A 26,522-nucleotide genomic window follows, 5' to 3' on the forward strand; every position below is an offset into this window, starting at 1 on the left:
GGCCAGGTGCAAAAGACAGCACGAGACTGGGCCGGATCATCGGATTAGAAAAATGTCGACAGCACGATCGCAGTAGGGGAGAAAGCTAGACAGGTGCAAGGTGTCGGTTTCGTTCGATTGGCCAGGGCAAAAAATGCTCACGACTCGAAGCGTGTTCCTTGAACGGCCAATGAGTTGCAATGTTTTTCTGTCGGTGTCAAAGAACCCCAAAAATCGAGCTGGAACACACCTGTTCCATGGCACGACCCTCGCAATTAGGTAGGAAAGAAAACGAATCCGAACGATCTGCACGGCTGTTCGTCCGCGGAGAAGCGTAAACACCGAAGCATTTTAATCTGGCACGCCAGCTGCTTGTCCCTGGCACGAGGCAAAGCTCGATTATCGACGCTAAAAAGTGTATCAGCCGGCCGATCGCGGCCTCGAACGCGAACAGGTGCACGCCACCACGAACACCATCGTTAACCGGCGACTCGTGGCGCTGATCCGTGTCTCGTTTGAAAGTTAAACACACTTGAGGTCAGAGGGAACAAGGGAAGGGAACATTGGCGAAGGAGAGCCGTAAAGTTTCCTCCGAGGAAGAGGCTCCGTGGTTCGAAGCATTAAAAAGCAAGGGCGATCCGAGGCGAAAAGGTAGCCCGAACAGCCACTAAACCTTCGTTCGCGTGAATTTGTAGGTCGAGCCAGGGTAAATGCTCTTCTATAGTCTATGTCTATAACATCGCGCTCTCATTTGGCCACTGCTGGTGTTCCAGCAGCGTAGCGATGAGAACTCGAACTTTGAGAAAATCCTTGGATATTCTTGAGAATGGTTAAAAAGCGACACGAACTTTCTTACTAACAATTGCGAGCTAATCTTTGAGTTAAGGAAATCTATAGTATACAAAATATGATTAGACAAATTATGAGCGCGAGAGTCAAGTTATAACGTAATTTTCTTTACGTCCAAAATTTCTATGGGACTATAATAACACTACGCAACATCCTAAAATCCGAATCAACGAACGAACATGGAAAACTGGTGATCGATCGACGATACCAAGGCTGCATCAGATGCATCGAGTGGGCATCCGTGACTGCTAACGAAGGGGGCTTGGTCCGAAAGAAGGACGAAAGGAGAAAGGAGAAAGGAAGGTGTAGTTTTACCGACTGCCTGCTGGCTTCCTGCGGCCGAGCCAGCGCACCGGGCCGCTTTCGGCAGGTGGCACTTTGCAACCTTTGTGCATCCCGGCGCGCTGCATTTACCTGCATGTGCTGCACTCACCCAAGGCGACTGCTCAGGATCGTGCCACGAACAGGTGCGCCAGAGCTGATTTTCAGGGTTCCTTGACTCGATTCTTCGGAAAAACAGTGACTTGCAAACTGACCAGTATTTTTGTCCACGAGATTTTGAATATCCGAAATGTCGTTTCTTTATAGCGTTATACAACTCTGTTTGTTTACGCCACCTTCCACTCTAAGCAAATTTCTTATAGCTATATGCTACAGGCTTTTTGTAAACGTTGAAGACGTTCTTATTTGTTGAATATATATGTCAGCGAGATTCAGACGTAAACAAGTTCGATGATCGACGAACTTAAGTGTATATATTTTATAGCAATATTAATATTTTAAATTATTTGCGAGTTGATAGAGGTTAAATAGTTATTTTAGTTATCGGTGATGTTTTAATTATAGTCGCAAAAACAAGTGCGTATCGAATGTTCGTAGAATCTCATGACACAGCATTTTTTAAGTATCAACAAGAATAACCGGAACCATTAAGGATTCCCCGACAAACTCAATATTTTCCCCGTCTATTTAATGAACACATTAGTAATGCTAGCTAAAGTTCTTCAGCTATATGTCGCCACATCCTTTCTTTAATTGTACATCGTTTGCTAAACACGAGTCAACAATCAGACAATGTTGTTTGTCACGCTTACGAAACCTTGTACATGCTATTCGTTACTTCGTACGTTTTCAACGTTGCTCGAGTCGAGAAATCAATTTCCGTATAGAACGAACTTTTATAAATCACAGATCTCTTTGCTGCCATGAAATTTTAACTGATAACAAGCTCTCCACGCAGATAAAATCGATCATGTTCCCGTTACGTGACGTTTTGATGCAATAACTTCATTGCGAAATCACCGCGAGATATACATACTTTCTTTTCATCATTCCTAAATGTTGTTTATCTTGTATTACGCGAATAACTTTGACATTCGATGTCACGTTTCAAGCAATAAAATTGATTTATTAAAGATAATTGCATGACCGTGACACTGTGAGATAAGTACAAACACTTGAAACGTCACGGTCACGAGGACGCGTTTCGATCAAAAAGCTTGAAATAACGTCATACTTCGTCTTGTTGATTCCGCGAATGATACGAGAGTCATAGAATCAAGCGGGCAAGGGATTACGCTTAGAAAAAAAAATTATAATTCATGCGGAGACAAATGATTCACTGCGTTACAGGTTGTGCGTAAAACGTGACAGAGCGTTACTGGTATAACTGGGCCAGGTGATTCTGGATGCTCAAGGATTCTCGAGAATTACTTTGAGACGTAGAGCAGAAGAATAACAAGACCGAGGGCAAGTCGGTCGAGTTACAAAGGAAGATTGATTATGGAACGGAAGATTATAAATCTGCCGGCTTTGTTGTCGACCAATCAATTTTTACGTGTGCGTTGTTCGAACAGAAAGCGAATAAAAGATGTGAAAAAAGATGAAAGAGGAAAGCGTAAACGTTGTGTGAAAAGATCGATAAAGTATTTGTAATATCTCGGCAGTAAAATTAATACAGAATCTTTAAAACTTTTCAGTCCTATAAAAGGCATGTTAAACGATCCTCGTGAAATCTCGTAAAAAGACCTGTTATTGAACTGAACGTCCACTTTCTCTGTACTCAGTTGTTAAAAAGTTAATGAGACGCGGAAAGAATTAAACAAACATCGGTTACAGACTGGCGAGAACGATAGATGGGCTATGGAGAATTCTATACGACTATACGAGTGCAGAACCAGCTTGACCACCTCGAGTTTACCGTTGATCGCTTGATAAACTTCCGCAAACGAGAAATTAACGTCCCATTCGACTTTAACGGCGGATCTTCCGCCGCGCCGTGTCGAACTTCAGGGATCGGCGCTTCCTGATAAATTGTCGTCGATGATAGCACTTAGGAGATTCCTAGTCGTTTTCAATCCATGTAATTGGTGACTGGCAATTTGTTTCTTTATTCTCTATAATCGAGAAGTTTTTGTTTGAATCTTTTAAGATTTAGTTCCCCGCAGAAGTACGAGAAAATTAAGGACAAACACTTAAATTTTCTGCTACGCTAATCCTTCTGCAAAAATCACAGGAGATGATCCTCAGCATCGGCGATACGCGCAAGAATTCAGCGCGCGATCGAGCTGCGCCAGCGGCACCATCCCACCAAATACATATAATCTCCGGCAAAGATATAATGTCCATTAATAAAAGAGCATGCACTGGCGGTCGGATCGGCTCGTATCTAACCTACGCACGGGAGACTTCTCGATGATCTTTTGCAGGGTCTAATCGGACCCGATTGGCCATAATCGTACGCGTGTGCACGCCACCGGCCGATCTTCGCTGCAAAGATCTTCGGTGCAACGCGTTCGCGCGGTAATAATCAATGGTAGAGGGTAGAGGGAGAGTTCGGTAATAAACGAGGCAAAGTGGTTAATGCCAGGCTGGCGGTTAACCCGAGGTGCAATATGCAAGTTAGCGTCTCTCTCAGCCGGTGATATTAGAGCCTGGCTGCGCCGTGGCTTGGTCCTGTTTTCGGATATTAAGCCGAGCTTTGCCGGCCTTCGTGCGTCCTGTAATAATTGTCTTCATTCGACAGCCGGCGCACTTTGTGCGCCAAAGTAAATTCACGGTCGCAGTCGGGTGCACGAAATTAACGCGGCAGCGGTGTTGCTTTTTGGACCGACACGTTGGACCGCTCACTTTCGAATATTACGTGAATGAGCTCTGAGAGCTAGCTACGAACCGGTGCCCTTTCGTTAATAATCCAATTTCCTTGTCAATCGTGGTTGACATTGGTATTGGTATTGTTATTGTCGAAACACGTAAAGGACAAAATATCAGAGGGAAATCTTGCAAATATTTAAGTAAGCTTTGTTGTTGGTTTTCGAGATCAAAGATTTAGTACGATTTTCATTTTTTTCGGGACTATGTAAAATAGGAGACAAATTTTTCTTTGAGTGAATATAGGAAGAAATGATTATTATTCGTTTCAGCTTTTCATTCTAGAGAAGGGAATGTCTTGATGTACGATCAAACATCGATTCTTCCGATTTGCTCGAAATTTCAAAGAAACGCGAACGAAGCACCCTTCGTGGGGATTATAGCGGCAAAAACGAGCGGCGGGACTGGCGGGAGAAGCGTGTGCGCGCGGAGGATCTCGGTCACGAGACGGTGTTCCTGAAGGGTAGGCGCGGAGAGACGAAAGCGTTGGGCAGCTAGGCCCTGCGAGGCCTTTTATCTTGAGATCTCGGGGTTAAGAACCAGCCGACAGGAGGATCGTTGTGGCAGCAGCAAGGAGCAAGGAGCAAGGAACAGCGGCAGCAGCCGGCGTTGAGGCGGCTGCACTCGAACGAGTCACGTGCATTGCGTGCGCGCCAACTGGGCTAGGTCGATGCACGCGGATGCACAAAGGGCTCAAGCCACGGAGCATGTCCGAGACGAGCCACCTGCCGACAGATGTTGAGTCTAGCAGCCAAGATCCGAGCTTGCATTATTCTCCAGCCGGCCTTTGCTGCGTCTCTCCTCACCTTCCCGTACCTTCCTCTTCTCCTCTTCGTTGATGGAGCACGATTCGAAACCAACGACGTGGACCTTTGTTCGTTCTTTTACGAAAGTCGCAACGCAATACCCTCCGCACGCTGGTTTCCGCACCTGCCCGCCACGACCACCTCCGGATCACCTCGAATTTATTGACCCTGCTGCTCCTCGACTCGTCTGCCGAATAATAGCCCCTGCCAACGCGTTGCTCGTTGCTTTAGCATTCACCCCGATATTAATAACAGCGATCTTAGCAACGATACCAGCGACACTCGCCATTATTTCGATAATTTTACGTCTTTTCTTTCGAAGATCTCCTTTCACCCTCGATCGCCATGAGATTTAAACTCGATAACGTCGGGTTACGAGTCCCGCATGCGACGCGATTTCTACCGGTATGCTAATAACGTTTCGTTACAGCGTTGTATTTTCATTGAAGAAGCCCCGGCACGACGACACGAGCACCGGAAACAGCTGAATTCATTGTCACCGTCGAAGAAGAATACCAGGAAAAAGGAGAATCATCGACGCGGCGAGGAGAGCTACGGGGAATGGCCCGAGTCACGCGACCGGCTCGCGCACATCCTCATGCTCCTTCTGTCCCTTTAACCGAGGGAGTCGTTTGCAAGATGTCATTCCGCGATCTTATCTTCGGCTGGTTGTCGTGTACTTGGATCTCTGGTTCACCGGCCCCGAACGCGTAGGCTGTTGCGAACAATGAGTTCTTCTTTACGACTGATAACGATCGTCCGAAAGCGGCGATCAAATTCTGTACTTTCGTCGCGGTTACGTTTTCCGATCTTTTAACGCATTTTATCGTTTCACCGTGGCGTTTTGTCCTATTTTTCTTGCAGGAGGATCGACGTTAGCCTCGAGCCTGACGTAACGATCCATCGTAAGAAAAACACGCGATGCGACTGCTAACGCGACACAACGGAAAAGACGATTTTTTTCATTGAGCATAAACAGACCACCTGTGGAAATAAGTGTTACGAAAAAACACGTTTTAAGCGAGTAGCGAGGGCGAACAAAGGAAACAGGAAGAGAGACATACGCGGTCGCGTGACTCGAACTACTTTGGACGTGATCCATCGATGCCGACGATTATTGTTTGTTGCGCCATGTGACGTGCAATTTAGAATTGAAAAAGAATCGACCGTTCCCGCGACACGTTGAAGGTTGCATTGCATTGGATGGTATTTTGTAAGTGTTTACTTAATTTTATTTTCTGTCATTGTCGCGAGAGAAGTTATACAATTACCAGGAACAAAGGATCTTTTCTGACGTATCAAAGATATCAAAGGGTCTTGTATTTATGTACGCATTTATGCTGAATAACCTTGTTTCAAAATACAATAGCATCTTTTATTATGTTTCGCTAATTCTCATTGCGAATCGAGCTAGTGTACTTATGTAATGTAAGCTAATTTCACAAGTTGTTAACCATTAAAACTCATATTGTATCGTGTCTTAGTGTTTAACAGACAATCTCTAAAAATTTTCATAACGATCCACGAATATTTATAACATTGACGTGTTAACGAGCCAACAGAACATTAAAACAATGTCACGTTGTAAATAACGTATTCCATCAAAATTCATAAATTTCGGATTAGTTATGGCAAGGTTGTAGAAAATGATGACGTCGACCGAGATCTGATCCGTTCCTGTCAACGACACAGAAAATATCGGTGGTGTTGTATAATACGCAGCTAATTTCGGCACGGTGTGATTTTATTGCGGTTCGATGTATATTATTTATGCAACTCCAAGGTCCACACAAGGCGAGGGAAATAAAGCTGTCGGACACAGAAGCGTGTTGGAAAATGAGTCAGGTCATGTAATAACGCGTTTGTCCAGCGTTTCCCGGCCACCGAGTACCGCGAGTCGTTTGCAAGATGTCGCAATTTCCGCCCTGTGACAGCTGTCCCTCGAGTTGTCATCGATAGAAGAAGACTGAGGTCGCACCTCCGTATCTCGGGTTTCTTTCCACAGGAATCGCCAATTTGACCACCGACTCATCCATGCTAATTCAATTAGAAGACTTTCAGTCTTACATTTGGTTAACAAATGACTTGGTCAACAGACATGTAAACGTCGAGTTGTATTTTCTGATAGTCTCCAGGTACAAAAAAATGATTAACGAGATTGTTTACAAGGAAGGGCACCAGTCACTGAGACGTCCGTAATAAAATCGTCATCAAGGAAAGCAACGACCGACCCGCATCTATAATTGTTCTTTTATTTACCGTTCTCTTACCGGGACTTTCGCTGGCATTCTGGCTCAAACACAAGCTCATCGTGGAGCGCGACGCGTTACTCGAGCCACAGGAATAAACGAGTGCTCTGGTGGTCCGCTTTCACGATGGCCGTCGCGGCCACGAAGAATCCTCGATCTCAATTCGATCGCCTCTCACCGTGGCGTATTTCGAGTCGTTCGCGAAACGCCGTCTCGTCTTCCTGGTGGGAGCGAGAACGTCTGGAGGACACGGGGAACAAGATCTTTTCCTCGCCGTTACACTTTCACTTTCACTTCTGGCAGCCTCCTTCGCCGTGTTTTCTATTCTCCGTCTCTTTTCCTTCGTCTATTGCCCCACTCTGTCTCTCTTTCTCTTCGCGTCTGCCTACGCTCTCCTCGATCCCCCACGCCTCTCGTACCTGCGAGATTCACCGTGGTGGGTTTCCGTGCGACGCAGTCTCTCCGGCGTCTAGCCTCGAACCCAGGTATTATCTAGACTTTCACCGGCCGGAAATGCCCTCCTTCTCTTCGCCGTTATTTGTTGTTCGTCCGTCTTCGTTCCTCTCGACGCGACGAGTCTTGCCACGCGCGCTACCCGTCTCGGCATTTCTGTTCCACGAGAAACGGAGCTCTATCGTAACAGTCGCTGGATGCGTAGATTCTTCTTGAATTGCTACTGTATTAACGAAAGACGAGCGATCAGCTTCTTCAAATTTCAGCTAATTTCCAGCTGCATCTTAGAAAGTTAAAGCTAGAATCTGTATTCCCTAATCAACGATGCTTGTTTTCAATTTTCGCTTCTATCGATTGTTCGGTTGTGCCATGCATCCTGCCACACCCAATATACGCACTGTGTATTTCAAACTCGATAAATACAAACATATATATACAAAGCTTTCTCTGTGACTTGAGATATTAAACACGTAAGATCTTCATTATTCTTTTCGTTTCACCGGTATTCCAGCTATCTGCGTTATTTTGATCGGGATATTAACGTAAAAGAAATATGACAGACGGCAAGGACGTCGCGCTGCTGGCACGTCCGCGTCCCATTAGCGATTCACATGCGCGACCAGAAAATATTTCGAGATCGCGGAAGCACTTTCTAATCTGCAGCCGAGTAAGGCCGTTCGCTCGGGATTAATAGAGCGTGGTAGAAGGAAAGGATCTTCGAGGATCGATAGTCTTCGTCTGGTGAGGCCAGACAATGCGAGTGTGGTCGCGGCGGTTAGAAAACCGGCTGATCCCCTGCCAGCCAGGCGGCTAGGCAATTTTATGCTCTCCTCGACATTTCCATTTACGACGAATTATTCCATCGCCCGAATTTCTCTCCTCGATTCTCTAATTAAACATCGAACGGAATTTTCTCCTTCTAGCGTTTAATTCTGCTATCTCAATCATCTGTATTTAGGCAGAGAAGAATTATTTCTGTGCGATATACGTAAGTGACGAAACTGTAGACCTAAAGATAGATCGAAGATTAGTATTCTTAGTAATTTTTATATTTGTCAAAATTTTCGTACTTTCTTTACTTATGCATCATTTACGTTTGTATGTCCATCACAGAACCATCTACAACAATTCTTACAAGCAGAGCGTCGAAGCAGGACTTGTCCAACGTAACTGGCACAGCGTGAACGACGCCGAGGAGTCGCGCGAGGTTACGCAAAACAAAAGATTGTTTGTCAGTCGATTCGGAGAAGATAAGGGAACGTCGATGATCTGTAACGTCGCTAATTGGCCGTTCCGATGATGGGGGACCAAGTGAAAGGCATCGACGCAACGGAGGAATCGTTAAAATCTCGGTCGAGACGCAACTATGCAAAAAAACATTGGAAGCAGGAAAAAGTAGCGGTGGTCTCCGCTCAAGACACAGAGGAGTAAGTAAGCCGTAAGGAGAGTGTGGACGCAAGTAAAAGGGAAGTTCTTTAAGGGGCGCGCACACGAACGATCGGGCCACGTGCCAGGCAGGTGCAACCATACCGAAGAAGCTTTCTCGAACAACGCCGTTTATCTTCTCCTTCTTTTGCTTCTCTCTAAACCGCCCCTCGGCACGAGGGCCTTCTACTATGCCCCATCGTTCGAGTTCATCGTGCGGGAAAAAGCTAGACAAATAACGGCGGCTTCTCTTTCTCGCTGAAAGAAAATTAACGAGCCGGATTGGTGTGTCTGTCAAAGGCCTGGATCCTTTTATGGATCCTTTTTCGAGGATGGAGTCTGCTAACGAACGAGGGTCGACCGTTCCTTTCTAATTTCTTACGCGACCGCCTCCCGCCTCCCATTCTATACCGAACGAGTCGATGATCTCGAGGCCGTACGAGAACTACGCGTCTCTTGAAATTCTTATTCCTTGTGGCGTTTTCCACCCGAGTATGTTCTAAGGTTGTCGCGTATCTAACAGCGCAACGACTGAACGACATCATGATCGCCTAAGAACCCACAATAGAAGAACTACCACGTTGGAGAAGAAACTGTCTGACACCGCAAATCCTCGCGGTTTCGATCCAATAGATTCAGATTCAGAATGTAGCCTCGAGCTCGTAAATTTGTCCGTGATAATTCAGTGGCAAATATAGAGGAAGTTGTGCGCAGTTCTATCATGATCTAAAGAGGGATTGGTCCCTGGTCGAGCGGTTTGGCCGGCACGACAAAGCCGCGAGGAATAACCAGGCGTAGATTTACGAGAAAAGAGGCAGGTTTCGGTAGCGGCCCCCCGACGCTGACGCATTATCTTCGTAATGGCCATAAAAGCGTTACAGGACGCGTGCTCCGCTCGATCGTACGGCCATTGTCGCATTCAACGACGGAAGTTACAAGGCGAATCGTTCGAACGTATAAGAAGCTGCATTAAGAGGGGTCCGTCTTTATGGGCAATTCATACATATGTTTAGCCTGTATCTGGCACGAATGCTTGTATGGCTGGCCGTCATAAAAATTCCATTATTGTCGTTCAAACAGAAATATGCCCGCGGATAGCTATTGACATATTTACGTAAATGTAACGGCTTCGCATAAACGAGCAATAATATAATTCTTACGACGTAGTGAAAATCGCGATCGACCGTTTCTAAACCTACACACTGGCAACGGGTTAACAACCATGCCCAATAACCATCGGCAAACTTCGGCTTTCCTTTTGGAAAACATTCTGACCACGATGAGCAATGGATCTTTTACGGGACTTTCCAAGACTCTCGATTGCGTGATAGAAGAAAAAAACTAGTGGCTGAAGAACCAGCGGAAAAATCGAGCGACGAGCTTCCTTTTGTACGCGTTTCGTACTTGCGAGGAAGTTCGAGCCGGTTACAAGAATTCTAGAAGTAATCGGACCTCTTCTCCGGGGAAGTTAACGGAGAAGAGAAAAACGAGACGCCACAGAGTATAAAAGACTGTGGAAATGGTTTATGTTTACTTGTTTCACATAGTAGCTATATACCTATACCTACGTACCTTTGCAAAATAAATATTCTTCGTACGTATTCTTCGTTAGGATAAAATATTAACTAAATAATAACAAGATTTACCAGTTATACGTTGGCCAACCTCATTCAGATTGCTTTCTTCGGTATATCGACATTAAGATTAAGAAATCTGCATTGAAATTGATTACCTGTTTTCGGCTGGTATCATCCGTCTACCGAAACCTGTATTCAGACCAGCTATTCCAAGATCTCGCTGCATCGAGCCATCCAGGTGACACGAGCCTCGGAAACTCGACCCCGTCCCACCGCCGTGACTCTCAAAACACACATTCTCGAACGAAGACGCGCATCGTGCCTCGATCATCATATTTATGTTAAAAAAACTAAAAAAAAAAAGAAAAAGATGTCGACGACCAGCGTGTAAATGTTACCGTCTTGATAGGGCTGTCATGGAAGCAACGAATCGATGGGATGACACGAAGCATTGGGAATTTCTCGGTCGATTCCGCGAGAACTGTTGTTCGAGGGCGATGAGGAAGGGATTGCGCGAAGAAAGAGGGAACGACGCACCGGGTGGCTGGTCTCGAGAGGAAGAGGAGCGAGACTTAAAGGAAGAAGAAGAACGCGAGAAAGAAGGTTAGGATGGCGGGACAACATCTGCCGGGTGCAACAATCTCGAACACCTGCCGTCTGGTAGTCGCGTGCTCTCGCACCCCGGGAAACACGGTGGAAGAATAAGACGGTCGGTCGGTGCCCTCGTAACTTACGGAAACGACTAAAGCTCTCGCGTGTATGTAACAATAGATCGGAATCAGGACCGATTTTTCCAAAGCCAAAAACGGGCGTTCCATGACGAACTATGAAAAGCGCAGATTCTCGTGCCATTTCTTTGAGCGAAAATCGTTTCACGTATTGACCACGACGATCCTTCTTTAAATGCTTTAGGTTGTAGAGCCGGGACAAATTGTAAGATGTTCAGGCAGATGTTTATGACGCGTTCCGACTGGACCCTGCTCGAGAGGATGGCGATGTTTCATCTTCGTATCGTGGGACAGATATTTTGTTCGTGATCAATGAATTGATTTATGTAGCACAAGGAAACAGTACAAATAATTCCAAGGTAGAAGATTTAAAAAAAGATCGTGACATCGCTCCTTTCCTTGTCGTTTCAATTTATGGGATAGGTCAGTATGGATTCTGAACCATTCCAATAACAATATTTACGTAATATAAAGTGGAGTAAACAAAATTTACAATGTCGATTTGTCGCATTATGTTGACAGAATTTGCATGACACTTTATCTAGACCTCTAACCAATACGACTGCACCTTTCGATCAGCTCAGCTGATGTGTTCAATCATCATATGCCTAATCACCAATCATATTCTATTTACACAGACGACTTTTCTCGTTTATAAAACTACTGATGATCAACATTCTTGGTAAATTTTTATCGAACGATCTTCATTCACGCCACGATATCTATCGTTCGATGCAAATTATTTATAGAATCGATTATTAACTCGATCGAATCATTAATTATCGCTAAAAAAATATTTTCTTCGATGCGCAACAAGTTACCAAGTAGAGGCATCATGGACATTTTTTTCGTGACCTCGTATCCAAAGTTCAGGGAATAGAAACTTTCCGTGGATATTAGTTGGCCGCTCACCGTAATCTGACCACACGGGAGAAAGAATCAACGGTGTAGCGAATAATCGGTAGCGCTGACATTCTCGCGGCGTGCTTTCTTGTCCTAATAACGCTCGAAAGCGGCCTGATCTCTGACCTCGAAATGCATGAAACGTCTTACGATTGCGTGCATTTAGCACCGACAGTTTCTTGCGAATCGGGAGAAAGCGCGATGAGATCAGTCGACTTTGGATAAGGAAATCGTGCCGTGAAATTGATAGGCGAATTTCATGATCTTGAGATGCTTTAGATCCTGTGAACATCTAAAGATACTTATCGAACTAAAATACTTTCCTACACTCAGGCTCACGATCGTAACCGCATTTATTGGCACGAGAAGATCGTTCTTTTAAAAAGTCCAGCAGATCCTGTCAATCCAGAAGTGCGACGCTTGGAGAACACGAAGTTTTAGATCAGCTTAACTCGATTCGCAACTATGGTGAAACTAGAGCAAGCGAAGAATCGATCGTTCCACTTTTCTGATAGCGGTGAACTGCGTAATAACCTGCGAGCGCGTTTAGATAAGGTTCGTAGCCATGACGAAGGTTATTAGTTTATTAACAAGCGTCTTAGGAGACGCGACTTGTTGCCGATCGTTTCAAGGACAGCTCAAGGCCTTTCATTAGTCGGTTAATCGGGCAGCGTATCGGAAGGTCATTGGGTGGCCCGAACCTAACGAGAGACCCCTAACATTTTGACCCGGAAAACGTTTGAATCTAATTGCATTGAGTCGACTTTGCCATTGGATGTACCATTCTCACTGCATATTACGTTACTTTTTCTCAACGAATCGAACGTTCGAGACTAAGTGAAAAGCAAATCCGATGAGGATCGGTTCTTGTTTTAGAGCAATTAAATGGTGATCCAGAGAAAAGCGAGTGGAGAAACGTTCTGGCGATTTAGCATGGATCATCATGATGGAATTACTCGAATGCATAAATAATTCATACTCTCGTTTCTCGCGTATTGTTACTTAATCGATTAATCGATATTCTCGTATAATGAAGGACGGAACAGGTATTCTTGACTGAGGATTGTTTGTCCAAGAATCGGAAGGAGCAATTGCTTCGATTGAATTCGAGATATATTTAGGAATTTCATCTAGCCGTGAAACCTGTTGGCGAAAGTACTTATTAATTTCGTTCGGACGAAGGATAAACGAAGGATGGTCAGGGTCCTGCAGTGAGACGACTTCCACCAACAGTTTCAACGTTTAATCGTTTCTCGATACGCCGGTTCATAGAGAAAGAAACCGGTTGAAAACGGCGTAAGAGCATGCGATATTGATTTCCCCGTTTGCCATTGTACCATCAGGAAGGACAAGTCTATATTAGCGGCCTTGCTTGCAGCCATAGTAGCCGTTAACACGGCGCGGTTTAATTTTAAAACAAACGTTTTTTACACTAGAGTATAATTGATCTACTATTCGACTAATCGACATCTGTATTACACCATTTTCAAAATAAATAAGGCGAAAGAATCTATAATGATTTTAAATCATCGTATCGAATGTGTGAAACGCGAAAAATATCGCCTATGATTTCTCGATAGAAACAAAATTGGCGCGTTCTCACGATTATCAAAGCGTCACAATTCGTCAATGTTTTACGTGGCTTCTAAAATTTCCTTCATGACGTCCATGGGTCAAACCAGACTGCAAACGATTCAACGTTCCACTAACAGAGACAGCAGGAAATTCATCGAGGTGTTTCCCAAGCGAGACTTCCCGAAATGCCATTAAATTCCGAAGCGACGTTGGAGAAACGTTGGCCGCAGGTCAGACGAGAAGGCGCGCGTTCGTCAACGACGAACAAAACGGTCGACACCGACGGTATGCGTCCACCGACGAGCAGTTCGGGCTTCCTGCTCGTCCCGAAGCCGGGTTCACGTATTTTTAGAGGCATTATTCGGGCCAGGTAGCACCGATTTAGCAGGCGGCCATGTATTATTGATGGGCGCCGTCGACGAGCCTGCATGCGGCCCGCGTTAACTCATCGCTCGACGACGTTCTAATTTCTCGGGTCCGCATTATTCATCGCTCCGTTTCCGTGCGAAATGTTCTCGCCGGAATTGCGGTAAAAAGCACGCGAGCAAAAGAGCTTGGCAAATTTTTATTTCGTGACGATTCTTCGAGTATGATTAAGGTAATCTTCATTTTTTACTTTTTTGAAGGAGGAAACTAGATTATTTTGCAGTAGTTTAAGTAATCCGACAGAACTACTCGATCAAAATCCGTGAATTGGTGAGAAGAGCAGCATAAGATTGAGGTTTAGCGAGATTGAGAAAAGTGATTAACGAGATTGTGTACGTTACGAGTACATTATAGTATACGTTATAAACAGCTTAACAATTTGGTGTCTTAGATTAGACTCGTACTATATATATATATATTCACGTATTACAGTTCTACAAATATTTCTATGGTACTGGCATAATTAGAATTCTAAATATATTCGCCAGTAACTCAGCCCACCCAGTCGAGTACATTTGTCATCACTCAATCGTATCTTCCACCTCAAGCTTTACTTCTTGTTGTATTAAAGATCGTAACAAAGACAGCGATACAATCTCAGAACATAATATTAAACATAGCAGCAGTACTTCGATAACTCTTAACTATCATTAGTTACGTCGATAATACTACAATTATGTATGATAAACCATAAACTCTAGCGTCATATACAAATCACTTAGTGACTAACGGCCCTATAAACTTTACCTCTCGAGAAATATAAAACATTCTGACACGGTAGCCGTGAATTTTCTGAAATAGGAAAAGCATTCGTTGAGAAAGCGCGATCCGATCGATTTCTACGTGCTCGGAGCTCCCTGTTTACGTATGTTTGCCGCGCGTGCGGTATGTGTGTCGTATCCTTGCACCACTCGCGGCGGAAAACTAGTTCAGTGAAACCTCGAGCACCGTGGCCGCCGTAAATATCGTCGGAATCAAAGGCTGCGTTCGTTGCCTAACGCCGCGAATACCTCTTTCGGGTTAAGTGCTTTCGCACCGGCCTTCTCTGACCGTTTCGTAACGGCGTCGCGCGGATTTTTCCTCGTGCGAGTGCAGCACCTGTCGGCACGACTCGCCTTCCCCACCAGGAAGCAGGAAAAAATAGCCAGAATATTCTCTTCATTTTTTTCCTCCACCCTTGTTCCATTTTTATTCCGTATGATGCTGTGAATTTACATTCATGGCTTTTCTCAAATTTATTCATATTTTTCGGGTTAGCGTAGGAACCTAGTCCAATTTAGAATATTTTAACTCGATTCCGAATAAATCCGGGTAAGAAACTTGTTTATGCGCAAGTTCACGAATATGTGTATATTTCTGCGTTTATCGCACACAGTCTCGTATAGAGGTGAAATAAACCTCCATTGAGGCTTCGAATGCTCGATAAAAAAGAAAGTTACAGCACTGCCATCGACATCGCAGGGAAATAAAAGTCGGAAAAATGGCAATGAACGCGACATTAAAAATCCGTCAGCACGTTGACGAGTGGTAGCGTCGGATTAGGCGGATCAACAGGTCGAACGGAGGTGGGCAAACAAACGCGATGTTACGATTTTAACGAGAGCCATACCGGTTCAACCTCGTTCATTTTTCCTCGTTCTTTCGCTGGATTAAACATCGACGGCTACAAATTCGCGTCTATAGCAGCACGCGACCAGGATCGAGTATAGAAAAACAGAAAAAGGAATTCGTTCGACCGACGAAGATGATATACACAGAGTTACTAGCTTCTACCGGAGGAACCGGAACAAAGTGGATAGAGAGAAAGAAGAGGGCGCAGCGAAACGTTCCGTTCGTTTTCCCAAAGGAAAAGTCGAAGCGGGGTTACTTGTCGCAGGACTCGCTGGATCCTCGAGAACACGCTCGAGAGTCCTCTGGCCGCTCGTTATCACAAGCGCCTTCGAACCGCGGACAACGTCCGAAAATTAAGTTCTCGACCGCCCGCAGGACAACTAATGCAACCCCAGCGCCAACGCCCTCGTAAAAATAACAGTCGCACCGTGGAAATCCGAATTGAAAAATGATTCTTTCATCGTGTCTCCGGAGATTCGGAAATTAAAGACGATCGAAATCCAGTCGCTCGTGCTATGAAGTATTTACTAAAATATACAGGGTGGTTGGTAACTGGTGGTATAAGCGGAAAGGGGGTGATTCTACGCGAAAAAAGAAGTCGAAAATATAGAATAAAAATTAAAAAAAATTCTTTTTTTTTAATTTTTCTATCTAGACAACGAACTACAGTGAGATCCGTTATAACGAGACGTGATAAAGTGCACGCGTACCGAGCAAAAATTCAAAGTCGATTTTCTCGAAAACAAAGCCTCAAACGAAAAATTTTTATTCTATATTTTCGACTTCTTTTTTCGCGTAGAATCACCCCCTTTCCGCTTGTACCACCAGTTACCAACCACCCTGTATAACAAAGAGGAAACGGTATCTATCGTTTGTTTAAACACAATGAGGTGTTTCATTTAGTTATTCCTTTTGCTACGTCTGATGACTCTCCACACAAACCAGGTCCCACGCCGCGGTAAGATGGCAGCCAGATGTCTACATTCTCTCATTGGGTACCCTCAATAGTCCTAAGGACCCACCATAAATCTCAGGATTTTTCTAGTTAAGGTCCTTCAGTAAAATATAGCGACAGATATAGCAAAAGAGTCAACAAACATCGAAACCCCCTAATTATTGGACTACTTGATACGTCGAACCAGATCCGCAGGCTGAAGAGACACTACCCGTTAGACCTAAACACTAGATTTAATTAGATATTTTTATTAAGTAATATTTACTTATTTACAACATTTACTTAAAAATTATACTTATCTATAATAATTATTAACTTATTATAAATATTTAGCCATGTCACTGCGCCACGCCAGAAAAAATTATTGAATTGATTGTAAATATTAATAAATAATAAAAAAAAGTCCTTCAGACCTAACAAATATCTTTTTACTTGAATTGTTTTCTAAATTTATTGTCTATTCCAGGAAGATATGGAAAATCTGGGTTTTCTCGCGTATGATGCTTCCCACTAGCAACTTTCTCTCGGGGGCGGTTAGCACCCTTCCTCACCCACCAACCTAGTAAATTAACAATTGGCAGCGAAACCTGTTTCTCTCACTCTCCTAACGAAAACTTGTCCTTAACGAATCAGCTTATCTCGTGTCCTTAGACCCACCCATCACAAGTTTTCCTCCGCAGCATCACCTTCACTGAAACTTCAGTTGTTCTACATTTTTGACCCGTCACCATCTAAACCTACGTTACGTGTTGTCTATCAATCGAGATCTTAATTATTTTCACTAACTTCTATCTATCTAGTCTACAAGTTGTTGAAATAAACTGTAATTTATAACCTGTTAACTCAGTGTATACTCAATTCGACCACTTCCATTATCCTAACCGAAATAGGGGACCGATCATTTCGTGGCGTCGATTGTCTGATCGTAAAGGGAATTTACGACCCCGGTTGACGTGCTTCCTTGCGATCGCGTCTCTTCGCGAACGGCCGAAACACCTCTTTTGAGAAGGTAAATAAATTTCTACGCGGGTTTCATTTTTTTAGTTGCAAATATTTATAAAAATAGGAACTCGCATAAGCGACCTTAGTCCTTACTCTAATTACTATTAAATATAATAATAGACCGATTTACGAGCTTCTGTTTGCTTAGATTTATTTACAAAACTTCATCGTAGAGTGTGCAATGAGCATATCTGCGTAAAACCTACAACACCGATACGCTACTAGCAATTACACCTTGTATAGGAAATGGCGCCCAATGGATTCCAACGTCCCGACAATTCCCATTGATAAACTCTACTCTGAATGACGGTGACGTTCAATGAAATCCCTACACAATGTATGTAAATATCACGATACAACCGTCGTATCTGCTTCCAACCAAGTGTAGGTCGATCACTCCAGCGGTCCATGTCGACGCTATTGAAAGACCAGCGGAAGTTACGACATCTCCAATAGCGTTTGATCGTCTCGCCTGCATGAGAACGTTGAAACGAGATTTTTCAGTGGGCGAAACAGTCTCGCGGCCTTGGTGGCCAGTCATTAGACAAACGGTGCCGCTTCGTTCGGCCACGAGAATTCCCTCGTCGAGGTCCCCTCTTCGGGTCGTTCTGTTTAACGAACGTTTATTGTCGTCCAGCCGCTTCTATAAATACGTCGCCGTGGACGAGACGCGTGTCGCGATCGTCGAGGAAACGAGCGTGCAGGAAGTCCCAAAAGAGAAACCGCGGAGAACGGGACGAACGTGAAATTACGCTCGGACGTGACGTTAGATACGAGATAATTAGCCGGAGCTTCACGGCGACTGGACAAATTGCGCGCCTGTATCCCGGTTTTACCCTACAGCCGACGAAAATCTAGATGGTTATACACGTGGGACGTTCGTTCGAGCGAAACTTGTTTCTCCGACAATGGTATATAATACGAATGGTTGCTATATTCAAACGCAGTTGCAGTTGAATATAGTTGAAGTGGAATATCGTACATTCTAGCTGCGAAAGATTCGAAAACTTCGTCCGATTAAACATTTTTCCTACGGACCGTATTACTCGAGGGAGAACGGGAAATTTTCTTTCCAAGCACGCTTGGAAATTTTTCTTCATAATTGCGGATTTTAATTCAGAAAAATACTCGTAAACATAAAATATTTGAGTTTTCTGAGACATAGCGATATAATATTAAATTACTGGAAAACGTCGATACAGTCGGTTACGTACATAGTTTTTGTAAAACTACCAGTCGACGATATATTATAATAGCGCATTGTCCAAGAGTTACGAGGTTAATCACGACTCCAACTATTAAAATCCATACTATATAATGTGGCTTCGTTGGAAATCAAAATTTTCAGCGATTCTCCGTCAATTAATCGAATCAGCGGCAGAGTTAAACTGGTGTAAAATGACTGAATCAATAAGAGAGCAGGGATCGTTGGAAAGGCAGTGGAATTGGAATGTCGGAAAGTAGAGATCGCGAAGGGGGTAGAAATTGGTTCGACCCGAGGCAGAGAAACGAGTTCCGCGAATCGCGTTACTCCCATTATGTTATCCGTCGAAACGACCGATAAGAGTCGAGACCAGTCGTCAGTTGCCACGTCTATCACACGCTTCCATCCAGAAGTTCCCGTTCAAAAATTAACATAGTGCCGGCTGATAGGCTAGCCGCGATACATAATTCATAGGGGAGGCAGCATGCATCCCACAGGCGCAATAATCGTCGTTCCTTTTTCATGTTGAGTACCCATATGCGGAAATCAGCCGGTTTCGAATGAATGCGCATGGTTGATGGCCCGTAATAACGCGTCGTTAATTATTCTTAATTGGAGACGTTTCGAAAGCGGTCTGTGTACGCGTCGATCACACGCGTTTTCACGCGCCGTCACCCATGAAATCTTCAGGAAACCTACTGCCGGGATAATACTCGCGGGAAATTAAACGTTCTCGCGTTTTTCCACGCCCTCGAGAAACACACGTGTTCAAAAGCTTTAGTTTAAAGTGGAGCTACTGTATTGCGATTTAAGCTATGCCGTCATGGCATGGCGTGGCTCGTTCGAAGCAAAATTTTTGGTTCTTCAAAAACACTTTTCCCATTACGAAATGTTGCAGAAACACCACTCAGTGTTACGAGTTTCTTCGGATTATATGTACAAATATCATTAATTGCTAGTTTTGATTCTTATACAGAGATTTATTAGGTCAATGGTTTTTAAAGCAATTGATCGAATTTGCGAGGAAAGGACCGATTTATCGTTGCTCCATGACGCAATCGAAAACTCGACAAGTCTGTGGATCGCGACTTGATCTCTTTTCACCGCGTACAGCGGCTGAGCTAGAAAGGTATTTGCGACGTTTACACGAACGGTTGAGTCATGCCCCCATCGTCGCGAATAAACCACTTTCTAAATGCATCGCCGGCGAGACCGTAAACGGCTTACAATGGCTCTATCTGCACCGCGGCGAGAATCGAGACGCCATTTCGAGCGTGACACTTTAATTTCACCATTCTGTTTGCTCTCAAATTCAGCAAATTATACGGAACTTGCGACACCAAACGTTAAAATAGAAGACGAAGAGTGGAAGAAAAGAAACAAAAGGCATATCTGGAATACCGACAAAGATATAATTTTCAACGTTACTTGATTTAATTACGGAGGAGAAGTATACCCCAATTAAATTCGAGGTGACGAACGAAGGATGGTTCAATGGCAGTTTCGATGGTTTCTGGAGCAACGACGACAAGGAAAACGTGGGTTTGCGTAAGAGGAAACTCAATTAAGCGGGTCCGGTACGAGCTGGCCGTGGTGGACGTTAAAGGGAAACGGCTGGCGGCGAGCGTGTGCCGCGTGAAACTCCACTTATCAGTCCACTCGTAAATAACCGTTGCGTTTTTTGCTCGTACGAGCGAATTTTTGTTTCGCGCACACGATAATATTTTACGCGCGTCGCTCACGTAAGGCGGCCGAGGAAATACGCGCTGCGTTTTACGCCGAAATTACCGCCAGTTATAGCTCGCGAACGCTGTAAACTGCACCGATGCTCACGCGACTTTACGCGGTTCTTTTTTTAGCGAGTCTGCACCGGTGCGTGCAGCGTCTTATTTCAATTGTTAATCAAGTAAAACTGAGTTTATGCCTCGCAACGAAAAATATTACGAACCACTCGTAAAAGTTTCTTCTAAAGCTAATTCGAATTAATCTCCCATAAGTAAACTGCTTTATATTTTTTTATAAATTTAGGGGAAATTCAGTCGTTTATGACAGAAGGTTAAAACTGTATAAAATTTTTCTATGGTAAGTGTTCAAACACTTTTGGGAGCCAGCGTATATTAACGTTTAAAGTGTATCGTAAACCCAACTCGTGCGTCGCCGCCTCGCAAGGAACCAAAACGCAGTAAAACTCGCGTGATCCACAAAAATGGTGCCTAAGGGTGGAGTTTAGCCGGATGGTGTAAATAACGCGTAAGCAAGGCGACGCAGGCGCGGCGACGGACGAAAAATGGGCGCGCGAGCGCGTGAATCGCACACGTGGCCAGGCAACGTACGCACGCGGCCACGCACACACGCGGCCGGTCCGCGTGAGTCACTCATTCATGCCTGGCCGGCCGCGGGCGTCGCACGATTACGTAACGCACGTGTGTTACGTATGATGGACAAAGAGACGGAATGTCGAGCGAGAATGAGCGAAACAGAGAGAAAGAGAGAGAGAACTTAAATAACCGAGCGAGAACGTCGATTTCTGAATACACAGACGAGCGAAACGGAATGAAAAATAATTGGTCTTTCGGTATGGATGGAAAGCGTTTACTGGAACGTGTCCGCGAGACACGGTGATCTCGATAATTGAGAGGTTTAGTGGCTGACCTGCAGGCTCATCGACCGTTTTGCAACTCATTCATGTTGACATTTCGTGGAACGAGTTTGTAGGCCATGATTTGAATCGTTTTATGGTTCGATCAATGTGGTTCGGATTTTGATGGAAGTATACGTGCGATTTAAGATTTATGAGTACAGTAAAGCAGAATTACTTGAACTTGTCTCACTGGAACGAGTAAGTATTATATAAAAATACCATAATTTATATTTGTATTGAAAAGAATTGTCCGACTAGTAATATCGAAGTTTAATGCAAATAACAGACCAGCTTGTCGTGAAATTCTATCGAAGCGAATTATTTTCCATGTCATTCACACGTTCGTGACATCGTTTCCCTGACGGATCAATGGAACAAAGATGACGAGGTGCAAAGAAGCAGGGACTAGTAAAGAACCTCGCACGAAAAGCCTTCGGATGGATTAAGGCGTCACGTCAGCCTGGCTGGTATGCTTTCATTTCAGGCAATTTTATGCGGCCACGAATAGGTATCAAGAACCAGTAACGGGCAATCATGTCGTGATTATGGCAGTAAAACCGGCCACACACCGAGCGACCAACATGCCACGATGTCGAGTGTTCTTCGAATCGATGGAACGACATTTATACGAGATCGATCGTTTTGCAGCGGTCTCTGATACAGATGTTATTCGGGAAAGTTGTATCGGGACGATAAATCGCTCGGTAACGGTCCAATGCAGTTTCGTACACGATGAGTAATTGCTACGACGATTAGTCTTCAGCTTGTTCTTTGCTTTGTGCTGGACATGGCTAAGATAACTCGGCTGATTCATGTATTAAGCTGTTCGTCGTACTCCGATATTCTCAACTTTTTGTCTATATTATTTATTGCTGTTATGACATTTATCTAAGTCACAGCCACAAATAATCTGTATTTAATTTGAAGATAGAAACAGACTGATTTTTGGTGAAGTAATTAAGACTAAAAATAATAACGAAATTCGAGGCAGCCTTTAATGATCTTTCTTTGATTTATGTCCTCTTAAAACGCGATATTACTCTGGCAAAATCATTACGCTCGAGGGAAATTACACCTGAGCAAATACATTAATTCTAGTTTCCAGACACGGTACTGCACCGATTTACCCTCCGAAACAAATAGGTATACTCGGTGTCTCCATTCAACGCCCCTTCAATCCGGGTTTAAGACAAAGGAGGGGACGCGTCGAAAGAACGACGGATGCAACCAGCTTGAAACGCGCGATGTTTCTGCTCTAATGAGATTCACGCGTCCGCGAATGCGTCGCGCGAATTTTCGTCGCGGGATTCATACACGAAGGGATGTGTACAGGCGCGCTCATCAGGTTGCGGATCGCTCATCTGTGAGAAAACACCGCTAGTCCAGGTTGCTGCGATTCCCATAAATGGGAAGAACATGTACAAGAGAACAAACCAGAAATGTAAGAAACGAACTGCTCGCAAATATACAGCAACACAAGAATCGAAATAAATATTATACTAAAAAGAAACAAAAAAGAATTGGAATTAGAATTAAACTACATGTACATACTTGTCTTATTGCAAATCAATTTTTATTTTCAGTAATTGACGTACTTGAAAGGGAAATTCTGTAAAGCGAATTCGATTCGTTCTTGTTATTCTTCCATTATTAACGTAAAGGTAGATTCGTCGCGACACCTAAAGGCCTTTATTATCGCAAACAACGGAGAACAAGTTTCACAAGAGCGCGAAATGTAGTCGAAAGCGTAGAGAGTCGCGTTGCCTGTAGTCATACTAGCCAGCTGTAGCGCCGGCAGAAGTCACTATGTGTATTTTCCGTGTCCATTATCATACGATTATTGTGTACATTTGCTAGAACGTGCACGTATACGTATGAAACAAAGTTCTCTGGAGACAGTCTCTACTCCCACGCGTTTCCGCAAAACCCTTCCCAGTCTCAGCGGCTTATTATTGTATAAATGTTTCATAAGTCTGATAATCTGAGCATGTCGTAACCGTTGTTGGTACGCAACGATCAAATTATCTTCCATTCTATTCTCGTTAAAAACGTGTATACGAAGAAAAAAAGAACATGATTTAAAACGATCGTTTATTTGCGTTATACCGGAATATATTGTTACATATTTATGACTGGTTTGCGAATAACCAATTTGTTATCGCGTTGAAATAGCGCCGAGCGATACGCTTGCGATCGAATCTAGCGATTTTTTCCGCAAATGATACCATCACGAACACATTAGAAATTGCAATTAGATAAATTGTCAAGGACAACGATGGCATTATAGCCTGTGCTATATGTTTTTACCAGATAACACAGTGTTCGTTACTCGATTATTTTCTTTTGTTATCGGTCGACCACTAGCTGAGTGGTTATCAAACGCAAATTTCCTCGAAAGACGTGTCAAGTTCATGGGACAAATCTTCCTCGATATTGTCCGCGAAAAATGTAAGAAAATTAGATACGATAATAAAGTCTGATCTAACAGTACTTACACGGAACGGGAAACGGAGAAAAAGTTGTTCGAAGTTCCGACACGAACCCTATGTTTCGCAATTTCGCCGAACACGGAAATTCGTAGACGGAGAGGAGGAAGCTATCGCTATAATTCCCAACTAGGAGAAGTTTAATCAAACTTTCGAGAATTTGACTTCTCCGACCCAAAACCATAAATCCACGTATCTTTGCGAAAGTGGCAGCTGACTGATTAAGGAAGCTGCGCGGCGAATTCTAAATCCGAAGTTTACCCGATTATTCCCGACTTCGCCAGCGAGTTACAATTTTCCGACTTCCGGTCCCGAAATATTTGTTACCGCGGATAAAACGAGACTTTCTCGAATTCTTCGTCAAATCGAGTCTAACGTTGTTCGGCAACGCGAGCTGAGTTATATTTCGATCCGCGACGGACGAATCCATCGCCAAGTAGCGAAGCACGCGTTATTTTCGTGAGCTGCACCGACACCGCAAAGGAATCCGCCTAGTCGGCGAGGAGGACGCGTGCGAGAACAGCGGTCGAAAAGTCAGCCGGACTTAAACGAAACAATCGGTCGTGCGCGCCAGTTCGTCCCGGTTATTTTTGGACCGCGCCAGGCTGAGAATAAATCCAATGGAATCCAGCTGGTAAATTAAGAGCAATTAAAGCAGCCGAGGGGCCGGCTCGGACTTGTACGCCGTTCACGGCTTTTGTCCCCAAGATTCCTACTCGTTTTCAATGAGAAACGGGACGAGTCTCGGTGACTGGTTGCGTCGCGTTACCTAATAAACGCGGGAAACGCGAGCGTGCGGGGTCAGAGGCGGCTCGTTACGACGTCGTCCTCCTCTGCTGAGCTGCGTTGCTGTTGCGTTGCTGTTCCACGCTCTCGTTCCATATTTCAGCCGCGTTTTACACCGTCATCGTTTATTTTCGCGCGATGCTCATCGACTCGAGAGAACTCGTGCCACTTACGCAGGAGTACCGGCAGAGAGGAAAATGAACGCAAGGATCCAGCCGCGTTTCGATTATCCCGGCCATTCTATAAGCTTCATTTTCCTTCATTTTCTCCCCAAAACGCAGAAATTACGATCGAAATGTAAATAATTATATAACGAAATTTTCTGTAATTTGCTATGATGCGTTTTGTTTCCCTTAGAAAAATCATTCTCGCTCATAACTTTCCCCTAAACCATAGAGCCTTGGTCTTTTTCCTATCTTGCGTAGCAGATTTAAATTTTGTACATGGAACTCCGAAGAACAAACTGTGCAAGCTGTGAAACACAGTATTGATGAATTGCGCGTTACATAGACGAATCAGTTGTCTAAACTAATCGGTCCAGCGTCGATCTTCCAGTAAATCATCTTGCTATTTACATATTAGGAAAGATTAGAAAATGTTCGACTGATATTCAACGAAACGCCTTCACAGCTATACGAGCAAACAGACTATCCTCAGAGGGCCGTCCATCTTGTTCTCTAGCATGCAACGAAGCGCCGACAGTTATGTTCACCGTGTTCAGCGTCGTTCGAGCGTCGGAAGACGGTCCGGTCCGTTGCGATAAATTACCTCATCCGTCTGCGCTTCTTTTCCCCGCACATAGTCGACTTGTCGGCTGTCGTTGGCTGCACGGCTAAGCGGTCGCGCGTGCGATACCTAATCGAGCTGTCGTCCGCTTTCCCGCTGTCGTAAACATTAATCAGGCTCGCGTCGGTGCATGAAATTTCGCCAGATGCCATGACGTGCTTTCGTCCGTCCGAGACAGTTCGAATTCTGTCGCGTCCCAACAAACGACGAGCATAAAGACGAAAGAATTATTTCTATTTTCTGACCGCGGCCCCTCAGATCCGAGTCAACGATCGTGACAGAACTTACATTAATATATCGCTAATTACGCTGCATTTCTCTACAAACATCTACCGTAACTCCACATCGTTTAATATTTAATCAATCACATTTGTCTTCAAAGTTCGTGGTTACCTATATGTGGTGTCTTGGACAATAGAATAGATCTTGTAAAAATAATACTTTTAACACATTAACACTCGTATCTCTGACACGCGAGTCTGCTAAAAGCCAGGATAATCAACTCCACGTTTTGTCAATTTCACAGTGATATTTTATTACGATTTCATATTGTTCAATTCTGAGAAAACATATAATTTCTATAAGTTAATTTACTGCAAGATCACACCAACAATAGCGCAGTTATAACGTTATTTATCCTGTCTACGCGTTGGGTACAGCGTATTCGCAAGCCCTCGACGTTGACCCACCCGATTAATATACTTCCGCGGGAAGAAAAACCGCGGTCGATGGGTTACTCTATTCCGGCCTCGATTCGACGTTCATCGAACGTCAACGTTCGAACATCTGTTGCCGTCACCTACTCCCCACATCCTGTATCCACGTTCCCCTTGATCGTGCTGCTACGTCGAGGGGCAGACAGGTGCCTGTGGCCGGTCTCCTCGCCCTTCCAAGTTCCAGATCGAAGCACCTAAATTTTCCTTCTATTGCC

At 44.3% G+C, this 26,522-nt stretch overlaps 1 protein-coding gene across 4 annotated transcripts in view; it reads right to left on the reverse strand.

Moving 5' to 3' along the window:
- Pdk1 (Phosphoinositide-dependent kinase 1) overlaps nt 1-26,522 on the reverse strand; it is a 407,060-nt gene that overhangs the window by 190,714 nt on the left and 189,824 nt on the right. The gene's annotated exons all lie outside the window — the stretch shown is intronic.

This window comes from Bombus flavifrons, chromosome 1 (genome assembly GCF_040668555.2).
Source record: "Bombus flavifrons isolate JBK064 chromosome 1, iyBomFlav1_principal, whole genome shotgun sequence".
In the NCBI taxonomy this organism is placed as follows: Eukaryota; Metazoa; Arthropoda; class Insecta; order Hymenoptera; family Apidae; genus Bombus; species Bombus flavifrons.